Source organism: Euphorbia lathyris, chromosome 10, assembly GCF_963576675.1.
Source record: "Euphorbia lathyris chromosome 10, ddEupLath1.1, whole genome shotgun sequence".
In the NCBI taxonomy this organism is placed as follows: Eukaryota; Viridiplantae; Streptophyta; class Magnoliopsida; order Malpighiales; family Euphorbiaceae; genus Euphorbia; species Euphorbia lathyris.
The window spans coordinates 41,441,790-41,455,788 of record NC_088919.1 but is presented as its reverse complement, the minus strand read 5'-3'; the positions used below and the strand labels follow the sequence as shown (position 1 = coordinate 41,455,788).

The 13,999-nt window shown below is 40.2% G+C and overlaps 1 long non-coding RNA gene across 1 annotated transcript; it reads right to left on the bottom strand.

Moving 5' to 3' along the window:
- Positions 1-6,967: 6,967 nt before the first annotated feature.
- On the bottom strand, positions 6,968-9,331 carry LOC136209493 (uncharacterized). Its single transcript, XR_010677555.1, has 3 exons — positions 9,030-9,331; positions 7,602-8,081; positions 6,968-7,496 (listed from the first exon to the last, which is right to left on the bottom strand). It is a non-coding gene; the product is annotated as an uncharacterized lncRNA (long non-coding RNA).
- Positions 9,332-13,999: the final 4,668 nt, after the last annotated feature.

Below are 13,999 nucleotides of genomic sequence, written 5' to 3'. Positions count from 1 at the left end.
GCTTAAGAAGTACTTTTCGTAAAAAAAAAAAGAAAAGAAAAATTCCCGATAGGTTGAAAACCCGCAAAGGGCGGCCTATGCAACAATAAGGGACATCCCAATGGGTGAAAACCCGAAAGGGCACTCATTTGAAAATTCCGGGATAGTAAAAGGAGAGATGAAAAATTGCTGGGATCTGAAAACCGAAAAAAGGCAGGTCCTGGTAACGGTAGTTATATCTTGAGCAATTACAAAAATAATGTATAAGCGGCTAAGTATTTCTGTTGTTTGTAAATAAATAAAGGCGTGAATATATTTGAAGAGAATGATTGGAATCGTTATAATCTACTGAATGCGTGGTAATATGAATCATGAGTTATACATTTCTTACCTCTATTTTCACAATAAAAAAGCCTACACACTATCCACCCCTCTCCATATACACAAGCTATACATCGGGGTAATTCTAATAAAAGCTACAAAGCTATACATGATGAGCCTAATAAGGAGGGAAATTCCAGTGAGCCTCAAAGTCCCTCAGATGTGACGCCCGCTCCGCAGACAGGGTCTCCTCAGCGACGCGAAGTCTCTCCTCGACGGTAAGGCGCCCCGCCGTCTCCTCCCGCACCCTCTCCTCTCCAGCAAGACGCCCCTCGGTCTCTGCCCGCATCACCCCGGACCAATGGTTGTTCCTCTCCCGATACACCTGGCCAACCCTGGCATCGGCCTCCCACAGCGCTTCGCTCCGTCTCAGCTCATGTGCACGGAGATCGCTCTGTAAAAAAAAAGAGAAAAAAAAAACAGATATAAAAAAGAAATACAGACTAGAATAGAAGTCATACATACATATGTGCATACATTCCACTACACTAAAATAAAATAAAGATACATACCAGGTGGCTGGCGCAACGCAAGCTGAGTCGATCTCTGAAGAAACCAGATAGCCCCACGTAGTCGGTGCATGTCTCCTTCGAAGTCTGGTGAGCGTCTGAGGGATCAAACGGTATCCTCGACGTGAAGGCGGGAGGAGCCATCTCAACCCCGACATAGGCCACTCCGGACTCATCATAACAAACGGTCGAGAAATCTCTCCCAAAGTCGAGGATGGGTACGCCTAAATGGGGCCACTCTAGACGAGCAGCGCCAGAGGACTCGCCGGCATAATGTGGCGGCACGCTCGCAGACGTCTGAGCCCGAGCGCCATCGAAAAGGTCTGACATGTGGGCACTCCTCCAGGAACCCTCCTGCAAGCAAAGACACAATCAATACCACTAATTATCTCGTAAATAAAAATAAATAGGTCGAACCACTCACCGGAGCCTCCTCCCGACCAAAAACTGCAGCGACAGCCTCCACCGAAAACACATCCGCCACAGGGTCCACCTCCATCACAACCACCGAGGTATCCCTCGCGGTCAATAAGGTCGATAAATAGAGAGCACGGCCCCCGTCGTGGTCCCAGACGTCTCTAGGAGCGAAGCGACGGGTCAAATCACGACGAATGACCGATAAGGGCATGGTTCGTACAGCAAACATGGAGGTGGGGATCTCGCCTGGTGTCCAGTGCGAGGCACTAACCCCGGTGATACCCCGATCGCCCAAGTACCATGCCCGCACGCAAGGGCCGGTAAGAACGCACTGCTGCCCTTGGATGCGGGTGACGTGTGCGTAATCAGGACCGAAGTCAAGGTCGTCCCACCCGAATCGAATCTGAAAACACAAAGAAAAAGTCAGGTCTAACCAAACAAAAATCTAGCATGATTAGAAGATATGTACCTGCCCCAAGGTCCGCGAATCAATCCAATCTAGGAACTGCGCCACTGTCTGCCTCTCCTCGGCACCTAGACCAAACTCGCTCCACCGAGCCATAAGTGGGGGCCTAACTACCCGTGGCCTGCACCGACGCTCGCTGGGAAGAATCCGCCTCTCATAGGCCCAAACCTACTTGTAGAAACAAAGGTTACGAACAGAAAGCGCGAAGAGGATAAAAAAAACAAGTTAAGGACGAACCATGTACCAGAAGAGCGAAAGTGTAACCGCCGAAGTCCTTGCGCTTCCGGCAAGTCAGATCCAAAAATTTGTACAAGTAAGGTAAGCCCGCTCCTGCCCAATCGTAAGACGACACTGCGTCCAAATCGCTGAAGGCCTGAATGAGACCCGCGTGTATCGTCCCGTTCTTGGTGCGGAAGATCGGCTCGCCTAAAGCGTATAAAAGGAAGCTGCGGACAGCCAGATCAGTGTCATCTATCCCACAAAAGTCCCTACGACTCAAAAGCCCTGATGTGGTGATGAACTTCGCCGGGGTGGATTTGACACCCGTGTAGACTCCTGGTCCGATCAAAGCAGCCAACCTGGCACGATCAACCCATGGACGCACCATATCAAAGGAGAAGGGAACCAGAATACCACTCCCCCACAACCCAGTCAGCAAGGAGAAGTCGTGGGGCGAGATCGTCATCTCCCCGAACGAGAGGTGGAAGGTGTGGGTCGAGTCAACCCATCTCTCGCATAAGGCGCATAGGCCGAAATGGTCACACACCCCGTTGGCGTGGGGCAACGCTAAAATAAAGGGCTAAGCAGGGAATACCACGCACGAATGTCCTCCGTGGTCCCGGAGATGCCAATAATCTGGAAATAACGGAACGGGTAAGTTTGTATGTTATTCCTAGGCTTGCGTCTAACAAAAACTCATTAATCTAGCTATTCTTTCAGTAAAATCTAGCCTAGAGACACTATGTCAATTAGGACCGTCATTTTGTGGAATCTCGTTCATAAGGTTGTTTGTATATGATTTGATTAATTCATTATTCTTTGATCTACTCTCGCACGCATTGGCAAAAAGATCGATCCAATTTTAACATTTAATTCGTGCATTGTTCATGTTTTTACTATTCACGTGCATTATTCATGTTCTTACGATTCACGTGCACTATTCACGTTTTTACTATTCATGTTTTTACTATTCACGTGCATTATTCATGTTTTTACTATTCACGTTTTTTTTATTCAAGTGCACTACTCACGTTTTTACTATTCACGTGCACTGTTCATGTTTTTACTATTCACGTGCACTATTCACGTTTTCACTATTCATGTGCTATTCACATTTCTGCTGTTGGCAGGCATTGTTCGTATGTTTACTATTCACATGCATATAATTCACATTCTTTCAAAAGATAAATAAAGTGTTACTTGCGGGCGAAGAAATTCGTGTTTTCTAGCTAAAGTCTTCTAAAGCAACCTAGAGGTTAGCATGCAAATCATGTTCAAAGTAGGGTTACTAAAGCCTAGAAATCTAGTCAAAAGACGAAGAAGTAAGAAAGTACTTACCTAGTTACAGCGGGTCCGGCTCAGATGAGAGGTAGGATCCTAGAAAGGGGCCACTGTAGTGAGGTTCACAAAACCCGCATCCATGCCCTTCGTACCATCGTATTTATCCAAATCCATCCCGAGAATAATCCAAATCAGAAGTTAGAGAGAGAGAGAAGAGAGAGAAGGTGTGGGGTTGAAATGAAACCCCACCACTTTATATAAGGAAAGGGAATGGCATTCCCGTAAATAGTGAAAAAGGTACGATGTGACATAAAGGTAAAAAGTAAATAATTATTTACCAGGTGGACAGACCTCCGATTTGCAGTCCATTTCAGCCTGCGTTTCAGCCAGACAGTGACCAATAGTATCAAGATATGACTCCAGACGACAGCCAAATTTTACAGAACAATGGCACCAGTCAAAATACAGACGACAATCAACAGAAATATAATTGTTAGTTTGAATCATTCTAGACAAAAAGGACGTACCTATCGAACCATTCAAACATCCGAGACAGTAGCTCTAGTGAAAATACAGACGACAGTATTTTAGAATTCAGAACTGTTAGAAAGAACCTTTTTCTTTTAAGCCTTTTTTTACCCGCGGTCGTGGACCAGGGTTGCTTTTGAGCCATTTTACCCGCGGTCGTGGACCAGGGTTGCTTTTGAGCCTTTTTACCCGCGGTCGTGGACCAGGGTTGCTTTTGAGCCATTTTACCTGCGGTCGTGGACCAGGGTTTCTTTTGAGCCATTTTACCCGCGGTCGTGAACCAGGGTTGCTTTTGAGCCATTTCACCCACGGTCGTAGACCAGGGTCGCTTTTGAGCCATTTTTCCCAAGGTCGTAGACCATGATTGCTTTTGAGCCGTTTTTACCCACGGTCGTAGACCAGGGTTGCTTTTGAGCCATCTTCACCGGCAGTCCATTTAGGCTAGGGTCCGCAAGAAGAACATCCGCCACCAGCCGATTCGAAGGCAAGGACGGAAAGAATCGAAAACGACGCCGGAACGCGCAACGCAACGGTCAGGTATTCTTCCTCCTACTCTTTACGTGTCTCTTACTTTTATATGTTTTACATTGCATGTGTTGCGTTAGCAAAAAACGTTTTCAAAACACACACATCACTGTCAAAATAGGAAAGTAGGGGCAACTGTAGACACCGAGTCGGAGGACCTGTGACGAAAACCTATAACAAAGCGGTCGAAGCGGTTGGTTCCGGAAAGATTTTGAAAAAGAGAGAATAAAAATGTATAACAAGAAAAAGAAGGAAAAGAAAAGTCAGTGGAAACCGCGGTCGTCAAGTGGATGGCTCGCGAGCGCGCATCGACGTGGTGCGAGCGCCTAGCAGCAGTCGACGTGTGTCCGACGACAGTCGGACGCACGCACGCCCGGCAGCGCAGGGCGCGCGCTCAGCGTCCGCAGGATGCGCATGTCCGGCGGCGCGCGCTCGATGGCCGATGGGCGCGCGCGCCCGATAGCGCGGACGCACGCCCGACGGCCGATGGGCGCGCACGCCCGACAGCCGTCGGGCGAACGCCCAACAGCCGTCGGGCGAACGCCCAACGACGTTGGGCGCGTGCGCCCAACATTGGTTGGGCGCGCGCCCAACAATGTTGGGCGTTCGCGCAACTAATGTTGGGCGTCCGCCCAACAAAAGTTGGGCGTTCGCCCAACCTCTTTTGGGTGACGCCCAATCTTAGTTGGGCGTCGCCCAAAAGTCTCCGGGACCCGTGCCTATTGAAGGCACGGATCCCCATGCAAAAAAGGGAAGGGGGGGATTTTGGAGACCTTCTCACTCTAAGACATTTTTTAAAGAGAGAAAGTTAGTTTTTTGGGAAAAAACATTTTTTTTTCCTAAAAATTCCGAATTTCCTAAAAGTTAAAATTTTACCAAAAATACAAAAAAACACCGGAAAAGCACGATTCGTGGAATCAACCGACTTCAACCGTCAATACCGAACTTAATGTATTATCCGAGGACTAGACTCGCTTTATTTTATTTTGTTTATTTCCTTTATTTATTTATTTTTATGTTATAATTTTATTTATTTAGTTATTTATTTATTTATCACGTTTTACTTAATTTTTCGTATTTATTTAATTTTCGTCTCGTATTAGATAAACGTTCGGTTTTGTTTTAAAATAAAAACCTCATTTTAACATCCCAATACGAACCGTGATCCGATTCAAAGGTAGTTCGAGATTAATAAAAACGTTGTAATTATAAGTTTTAAAAATATTTCTAAATAATGTTTTAAAATAAAACATCGTTTTAGGATTCTCCGTTATAGACTATGATCCAATTTTGGTAGTTCGGGGATCCGAAATGATAGAATAGATCTACTCTAAAGCTTTTGAATAAATCTGGAAAGTCGTGGACTGTTTCTGTAATTCTGCATTTTCTGTCACTAATAGCTGTTTATCGACGAATTTTCCATCGGTAAAGCTGCTGAAACTTAAAAAATCCTTTTTCCAATCCTTTTCTCATCTTTTTTGACATTTATTCTTTTATATGTATATGTATAATTATGCAATATGTTTTTTTTAAATTATCTTTGAGGTATATAACTAATAATTACCTAGTATGTATTTATTTATTTTGTACATTTGGGTATCCTTTTCATTAATTTGATTTTGCAAAACTATATGTATATATTTTCCTTTAACTCATTTAAACTATATTGGGTATTATTTTAGAGGGTTATTTACTTGGGCATTTTGGGGTAGTTAATTAGTAGATGTTTTGGGGATAATTAGATGTTATTTTGATGTTTAATGTATATTTGGGGAGGGTTATTCTCTATATATTTATTATAATAGCTATTTTGGGATATAAGGTTTATTTTCTTATTTTTAATGAACTTTGTTCATTGTTTTACATGTTTTTTTAAATAGGATAAAAGTGTATTATACTTAGTATTTTTCGTTATCATTATTATACATATATTTAGTATCTTTCATTTATTTATCTATAGATATATCCTTTGTGTGTGTGTATATATATATATATATATATATATATATTCACTTCACTTTTTGACCTTTATATGTATATATTTCAAATTTGTTTTATTTGGTGAATTTTGGGGATTTAAATGGTTCATTCTTGTGAATATATTCAAGTAAGGTTCAATTGAGTGAAAGATGGGAAAATAAATCACAAAAAGAGAGTTTAATTTGTTGGTTTAAATTAAAGCTTTTCTAGATGTTCCTAAAGTGTAAATAACGTTTTCTTGATATCTTTAAATCGTTTCCAAAATATCATGTCTTAAAACCTTAATTCGTTCCAACGACGGATTAAGCGAACCTTGTAATTAAAACCGTTTCTTAAAATTGTTTTTAATAATAGAGTTTTTGAATTGTTTTCCTAATTAAATGGTTTTGTACAAAATAAATTGACTTGTATGTTTAATCACGTTTTCTTGTTAAAAGCTTTTATCTCAACATTTTCAAACGCTCGAGTCGTTCCAACGACGGTTCGAGTGAACGCCATGTAAATTAACGGGGTTTTGAAACGTACCTAAATCGTTCCAACGGCGATTAATGCACGAACCATGTAAATAAACTCGTTTTTTCGGGGAGTGAGATTAGCTTAGAGTTAGTGTATAGTCTAAAGCATAAAATCACACTGTGAATAAATCAATTCTCTCTTCTCCCCCTCTCTCTCCTGTATACTTTAAATTTACGCAAAATGGGTGATTCTTTACCAAAATGGCTTTCAATAACATATGCTCAAAATGGTTTTCAAAACGAGAAAGAAAAGGTTTCAAATGAATTTTAAACTTAAAGAAATATGCGATTAGTCCGTTATCGCCTAACACGCTGAGTAGGAGGCCGGTGGTTCATAACCGGGCGATATCGGGGTGCCTAGTAGCCTTTCTCCGGAAAGGAGCTAGCCTTCTCGGCTCGTACCTAAGTTTCCCGAACCCTCACCGGTCTCCCGCAAGGGATCGGTGTTCATTTTCCCATTCGTGGGTGGCGACTCTTCCATACTCCGAGCTCCGGTCCTGCCGAGCAGCTTGATTCCACGATTGGTTGCTTTCGGCGTCAATCACCGCTTACGTCGCCATGAGGTGTCCACCCCCCGGTCCGCCCGGGAGATTAGGCCGCGGCACCTCGTCTAACAGGTAGCGTCGGCATATTTGAACTTTCTACTCTTAATAATTTCTATTTCTTTTTCTTCACATTCAGCAAATCATGTTTCACCTGAACTTGATAAATTCAATATTAGAAAAGAAATAAATACAAGAGAGAAGGGTTTTGAGAGCATCATTTTATGGAAAGAGAATCCAAATGCTGCAAAGATCTTACCGGATCCACATTTAACTCCATCATTTCGATGTTCCTTGTTCTAACTCTGAAATTCTGTGTTTGCCCAATCCATAGCCAACAGTTGTTCTAACTCTGAAATTCTTTGTTTGCCCAATTTCTCTCTTCTTGTTTCGTTGTCGTTAATCTCAGTTGGCTCAAGTGCAACATTTAAGTTCCACATAATGATTTGCTCCTCTTGTTATTCATCACCTTCTAGCTGCCAGATTCTCATCAACACTAGAAGAGTTACGTGAGTTGAGTGCCTGTAGAACCTGAAGTCGAGCAGCACCAGCAATGGATCCAGAACTGAGACCCAACATGTGTGTATTCCTCAAGGTGACAAGTTCACTGACAGTTAAATTGCTTAAACTATGAGCTAATACTGAAAGTTCAGATGTAAAGAACTTCCAATGTGATGTTGCCACTGAAGCCAACTTCTTCAGCACTTCTCCAATTAGCATATAAACTTTATCGGACTGCCTAAATAAGTTAACATAAAATATTAGTTCTCATTTTCAACTACATTGCATTGTCAACGAAAACAAAATTGGAGAAAACAGGGCAGGAAAAGAGAAAATACAAAAACAGATGACTGGTGCATTGCTCATCATCACAACTTATATAAGAAAAACAAGATAGAATATTCAAATATAAGAAGCAGTTTGAACAGTACCCTTCAGGACGTGCAAAAACAAGAAAATTCTCAAGATGCTCTGCCTCATTGCAAAACTTTTAGCACCATATGTTGCCATTGATTAAAATTGACGTGTAGTGCAGTATAAAAAATGTTGGCAGCCAACTAATAAATCGCTCAAGTTTATCTATGTGGTATCTTTTTACCACATTGAAACTTTAAACATAAAATACAAAATACCAAATAACCATTTTGAAACTTTAAATAAAAAAAATGCCAACTAAGCTACAAGTTTACAACAGATTCATGAACAACGACAAACAAATTAAAAGATAGCTGCTCCAAACCATGGCATCATCCTTCAATTACAGAAAATGAGTAAACTTACTACTATGTAATTGCTTCTATAGTCAATTATGAGAGGCTTTTCAAGATTTAAAACAACATTGTTTCAATGACATTATATACTACAAGTTATCTAATCAATGGTAGGTGGATTTTTAAATTAGCAATCTAGTGCCTTTTCACTGTCTTGAATAGTTGCATTCAGTCATTTAAGGCTATCAATCTACCAAGCATTCAAAGTTTCGAACTTCAAGGGACATGGTTAGTGTATTGACAGAACTGAAAAATGTGATTTCCTTCCGGGTTAGAGACTGACTGTAGAGTAGAGGAAGACACAAATCAAAGTTACATCAAATGTTTCTTAGGCATATGTTTACTCAATCATCCAGAATTCCATATTTCATGTCAAAATCTCATTTCAATTCCATAAAATTAGGATTCACACTTACATAAGTGGAATTGACTCGGTTATCTTAACGGAGAGAGGATGGGTCGTGCTTCAAATGGCTAATGGCTTCAATAAAGGCCGATGAGTGACTACCGTTGTGATTGCGTTCCGTGAAGCTTCAAAAACAGCAAAAGGAGAGGGGGCTAGCCAACAAGGAGGAGGGAGCTGATGAACGGAAGTGGCGGTGACGATGGTGTAGCCGAGGCAGATGGGTCATCTGAGAAGAGAATGTGAATGGGGATTTTAGGGTTTTGTTGGACAAATTGAAACGCAGAGGAGAGGGCAAGTAGAAAGGGGGAAGGTATAAACTCAAGCGGGAAATGAAAAGTGGGTTACTAAACCCACCCCTAAATTCACACTTCCAGCCCCGGAAAAAGATGTAACCGCCCTTTTCCCAAAAACTGAAAATTCCCAATCCCTCCCAAACTCTCTCAAAGTCTCCCAAATACATTTTGATCCGAATCAAAGACGACACGTTTGATGGAAGACAATCCGTTATCACCGGGAAGACACGAGAGTGATGCTGTGTCTGAAGTCGAGGTATTTTTCAGATTGAACTTCCTTTGATTTCTGTACTTTGATTTTCAAAAAATTTTGCTGGTTCGACACGCGGGCGTATAAACATCACGCCTCACCACGTGGTGGGGCGTATGAGTATCACGCCACACCATGTGATGATGCGTGATAGCCATACGCTCCACCACGTGGTGAGGCGTGATGTTCATAGGCCCCACCACAAGGTGGGGCGTGATGCTCACACGTCCGAGTGTGTTTGTGGCTGTTTTTCGGGGTTAGACACCGAAACACTGTAGAAATGTCATGTTTTTTAATGTAATGTTCGTTATTTATCATTTACAGGATGTTTCGTGGGAAGAATTTCACGGAAACGGCATAGATTACAATTCGCAGTTTTTTCCCAAACAAACATTTCAAACATATCATGAAGCTATTAACTGGGCAAAACAGACGGCAATTGGGATCGGGTTCGAGTTAACCACAGCGTTGCACAAGACGGGGGGCAAGTCAAAGTGGATATTGGTTAAATTTGCTCGTGGTGTTAAGAATTATAAAAGGAAAAAGGATATGGATATGGATGTTGTACTACGGAAGAATACAAAAACAAAGTACTGTGGTTGCAAATTCCAGATAAAGGTTGTGGAAATGGCTGAATTGGGCGGTTGGGTGGTGAACGAGATTACTGGAGATAGAGGACAGCACTGTCATCAGCTGACTGTATATCGTCAGGGCTGAGGATCATCGATTTTTTCAATCTCTTGTGGAAAAGGTTGAAAAATTAGATCCTTCAATGGTTCGTAGCATATCGATGTACATTCATGATCAGATAAACCCGGAACAGAGTGGCTTTAAAGAACCTGAGGTCAGAGACACTGTTAGGGGTAGACCAAAGGGAAATTCATCAACGAAACGAAATCTGAGTGCATGGGAGTACAGTCAATGAGGTCGAGCACGGTCATCAGGTTCGAGGAGTAGTCGTAGTCGAGGCCGTTCCTCATCCTCATCTGTGCATAACAGCCAGATGCCTGGTATATTTTATTTTATTAATATATATGTTGAAGTTAAAGTAAATATATTTTTGTTGATTAATTTCATATATTAATATTTTCAGTCGGATTTTATGCAGATATCGCCGGTTACCAGCATTTACATCGGGTTCAAGGTCTCATCGTACCATTTATTACTGAATTCCATGGTGTTGTAGCAGATGGTAACTGTGGATTTCGTGTTTTAGCCAATGTCATCACCTATAACCAAGATGAGTGGAAATTGATGAGAGTGCTCATAGAGATTGAGATGCGAGTAAACCGTGATTTGTATGCGCCAGTATACGGGAACGAATTTGATGCTGCCCTAACACGTATTAAATGGGCAGGAGCGAGTTGTGGTGAGTCCCACTGGATGGTGAGTCCGGATGACTTATATGCTGCTGCATCTGTATTGAACGCAGTAATATTCCTCTTTACTACACAACAGTTAGGATGTTGCATTATACAGCCGATGCGTTCGGACGATGGAGGACCACCAGAGCAAGAGATTGTGATTTGTCATTTGGGGAGTTATCATCACTACATACGTCTTCATTTACATCCTACGTTTCCAGTGCCTCCCATTGCCACCCAATGGCGTTTATATCGTCATCCGAGTGTTCATCACTTGGAGAATCTATACGCTGAAAGGAGAGAGGATTGGACTAGATTATATTAGTTTTATATGTTGTGATTAATAATATTTATTAATTAACTTATATTATTTTTACTGATTTTAGGACTAAATTGTATCGTTTTTTTAGGTTTTAAGTACAATTATGTAGTTACGGGTTTAACGGCCTATTTGCGGGGGGGGGGGGGGGGGGAAGCTATTTTTTTTGCTCTCCCGACACGCGGGCGTGTGGTTATCACGTCCGACCACGTGGTCGGACGTGATAGCCCCACGCCCTACTGTAAGGTCGGGCAGTTGGCTATCACGCCCGACCAGGCGGTGAGGCGTGTGTCTATCACGTCCGACCACGTGGTGAGGCGTGATAGCCACACGCCCGTGTGTCGGGAGAGCAAAAAAATAGCTTTTCCCCCACCCAAAACCCATGAAAGGGCATTTTCGTTAGCCCTGTGTGGGAATTTGGGGCTGGGTTTAACAACACCCAATGAAAATGGAAAAATAGAAAAACAAGCGGTAAAAAGAACACGGGAGAGAAAAGGAGAAATGTATTTAACATTGAAATATTAAGTTATTTTTTATTTTTTTTTATGAAATTTTATTTTTATATTACACTAAAAAATTACATTTTAATGCATTTACATTTTTGTTTTTTTTGATGAAATACATTTTATTTTTAAAACAAGCTAAAATTTTGATAAAAGAAGCGCAGGTGTAAATGTTAAATATGATTCAACTATTTTTTATTAACGTTGTTTTTAATTATAAAATAATTTATACTTTTTTTGGGGGATAAGGTATACACTTATGAGAAATTTTAGTCATAACGTCTAAAATTGTGCAATTTTACCCATAATGTTGATAAGTTGGATCAACTTCAAATGTTATTAAAAGAATATTTTTTTTTGAATCATTAAAAGAATATTTTTACTGTTAACTAATAACTAAATTAAATTAAATTAAATAGTTCGCAAAATTTGAAATTATTAATAAAATTAAAATTATAAATAATTCTGTAATTTCAAATGATATATATAATAAAATTAATTATTGTAAATTTGGGTATAACTCTTAAAATAAATTATAGTAAAATATTTATTTTTTAAATTTCTATCTATATATAATATTTTAATATAATAATAATATTTACTAATTATTTTAAATTTATAATAATAATATAGTAAACAGTCATTCTTAAAAAAAATATTAATTAAGATAAGTATTTTTTTAATGGGGAATTTTTAAACTCCCCACTACATCTTATATTTTTGTGGAGAATTTCTATTCTCCCCACTAAAGCCATCTCCAACCCATTACGCTATTTTTATCTCTATTTTCTATACATCAAATCCTATTTTTTCTCCAATCCACTACACCATTTATTACATCAAAAAGAATATTCTCTACTTTATTCCATTCTACCTAACACTTTTATTAATATTTTATTATTATTTACCCCTAAAGTTTGTAGCCACGAGCAATTTTACCTCTAAAGTTTGTAGCTGTAAAGTATAATATTGTAAATCATAGAATAGGTACGGGCTTTTATGTAAACTACTTCAATTCAGTTAGTTACAAAATCAGTTGCAATTATGACTATATAAACGCAACTGATTCGTTGGATTAAGTAAGTCGTCTTCTTCTTCCTTCGATTCTGTAATCGTACAATTCTTTCTCATTCTCCATTAATGAATTCTCTTTTCATGTTCTCTTCATCTATGATTCTTCATATCTTGTGATGGTATCAGAGCATTTAATTTTCCGCATCTAGATTTTTTTATCTCTTGTGAGATTCGATTTCATTATTGAAATTTCAGTCGATTCTTCTTTCTATTTCTCTCGATCCCAATTTTCTTGTGAAAATTCATCAATGGCGCAACGAATTACAGAGACTAGTCCGTATTATATACATCCAAAGGAGAATCCTTCACTTGTTCTGGTGTCTCCAGTGCTCACTGCATCGAATTATCACACATGGTTGAGGAGCATGAAAATGGCTCTTTTATCCAAGAACAAGTTGGATTTCATTGATGGAACCATAGATAAGCCTAATTCTACAGAGTCTTTGTATTCTTTATGGAAAAGATGCAATAACCTCATCTTATCTTGGTTCGTTCACTCGGTTTCGCCCAATATTGCGCACGGGATCATAGGTCAAGAATCAGCCAAGTTAGTTTGGGATAATCTTCGAGAAAGGTTTTCACAGGGTGATGCTTTTCGTTTAGCAGATCTTCAGGGTGAGATTTACAATGCGCATCAAGGAGCCAGGAAAATCGAAGCAGACCTTGTGATTTGTTTCTTGAAAGGACTTAATGAGGCTTTTTCTACTGTAAAAAGCCAAGTAATGATCATGGATCCCATTCCTGCTTCTAACAAGGTATTTTCCATGGTATTACAACATAAACGCCAGTTCTTGGTTACAGGACCACCTTTAGTTCAACAAGATTTGGTTGCATTATCTCATAATTCTCAATCTAATGCAATTACCAAGAAATTTATAGGGGGCTCCAACAAGAATACTGTGTGTACCCATTGTGGGTACATTGGTGGACATACTGTGGACACATGCTACAAGAAGCACGGTTATCCGCCTGGTTTTAAGAAGAAAGGTCATAATTCTAGTAATTTTCGAAGGGCTAATGTAAATTTTGTTGATTCTGGTGAAGACGTTGATATGACTGAGGTTGGTGTTAATCATTCAACTCAAAGTGCGCCTCAAGGGTCCTCTAGTAATTCTGCCTTCACATCAGAACAGTTGCAACAACTTGCTCAAATGTTTAACAATACCAAGTTTCTCAA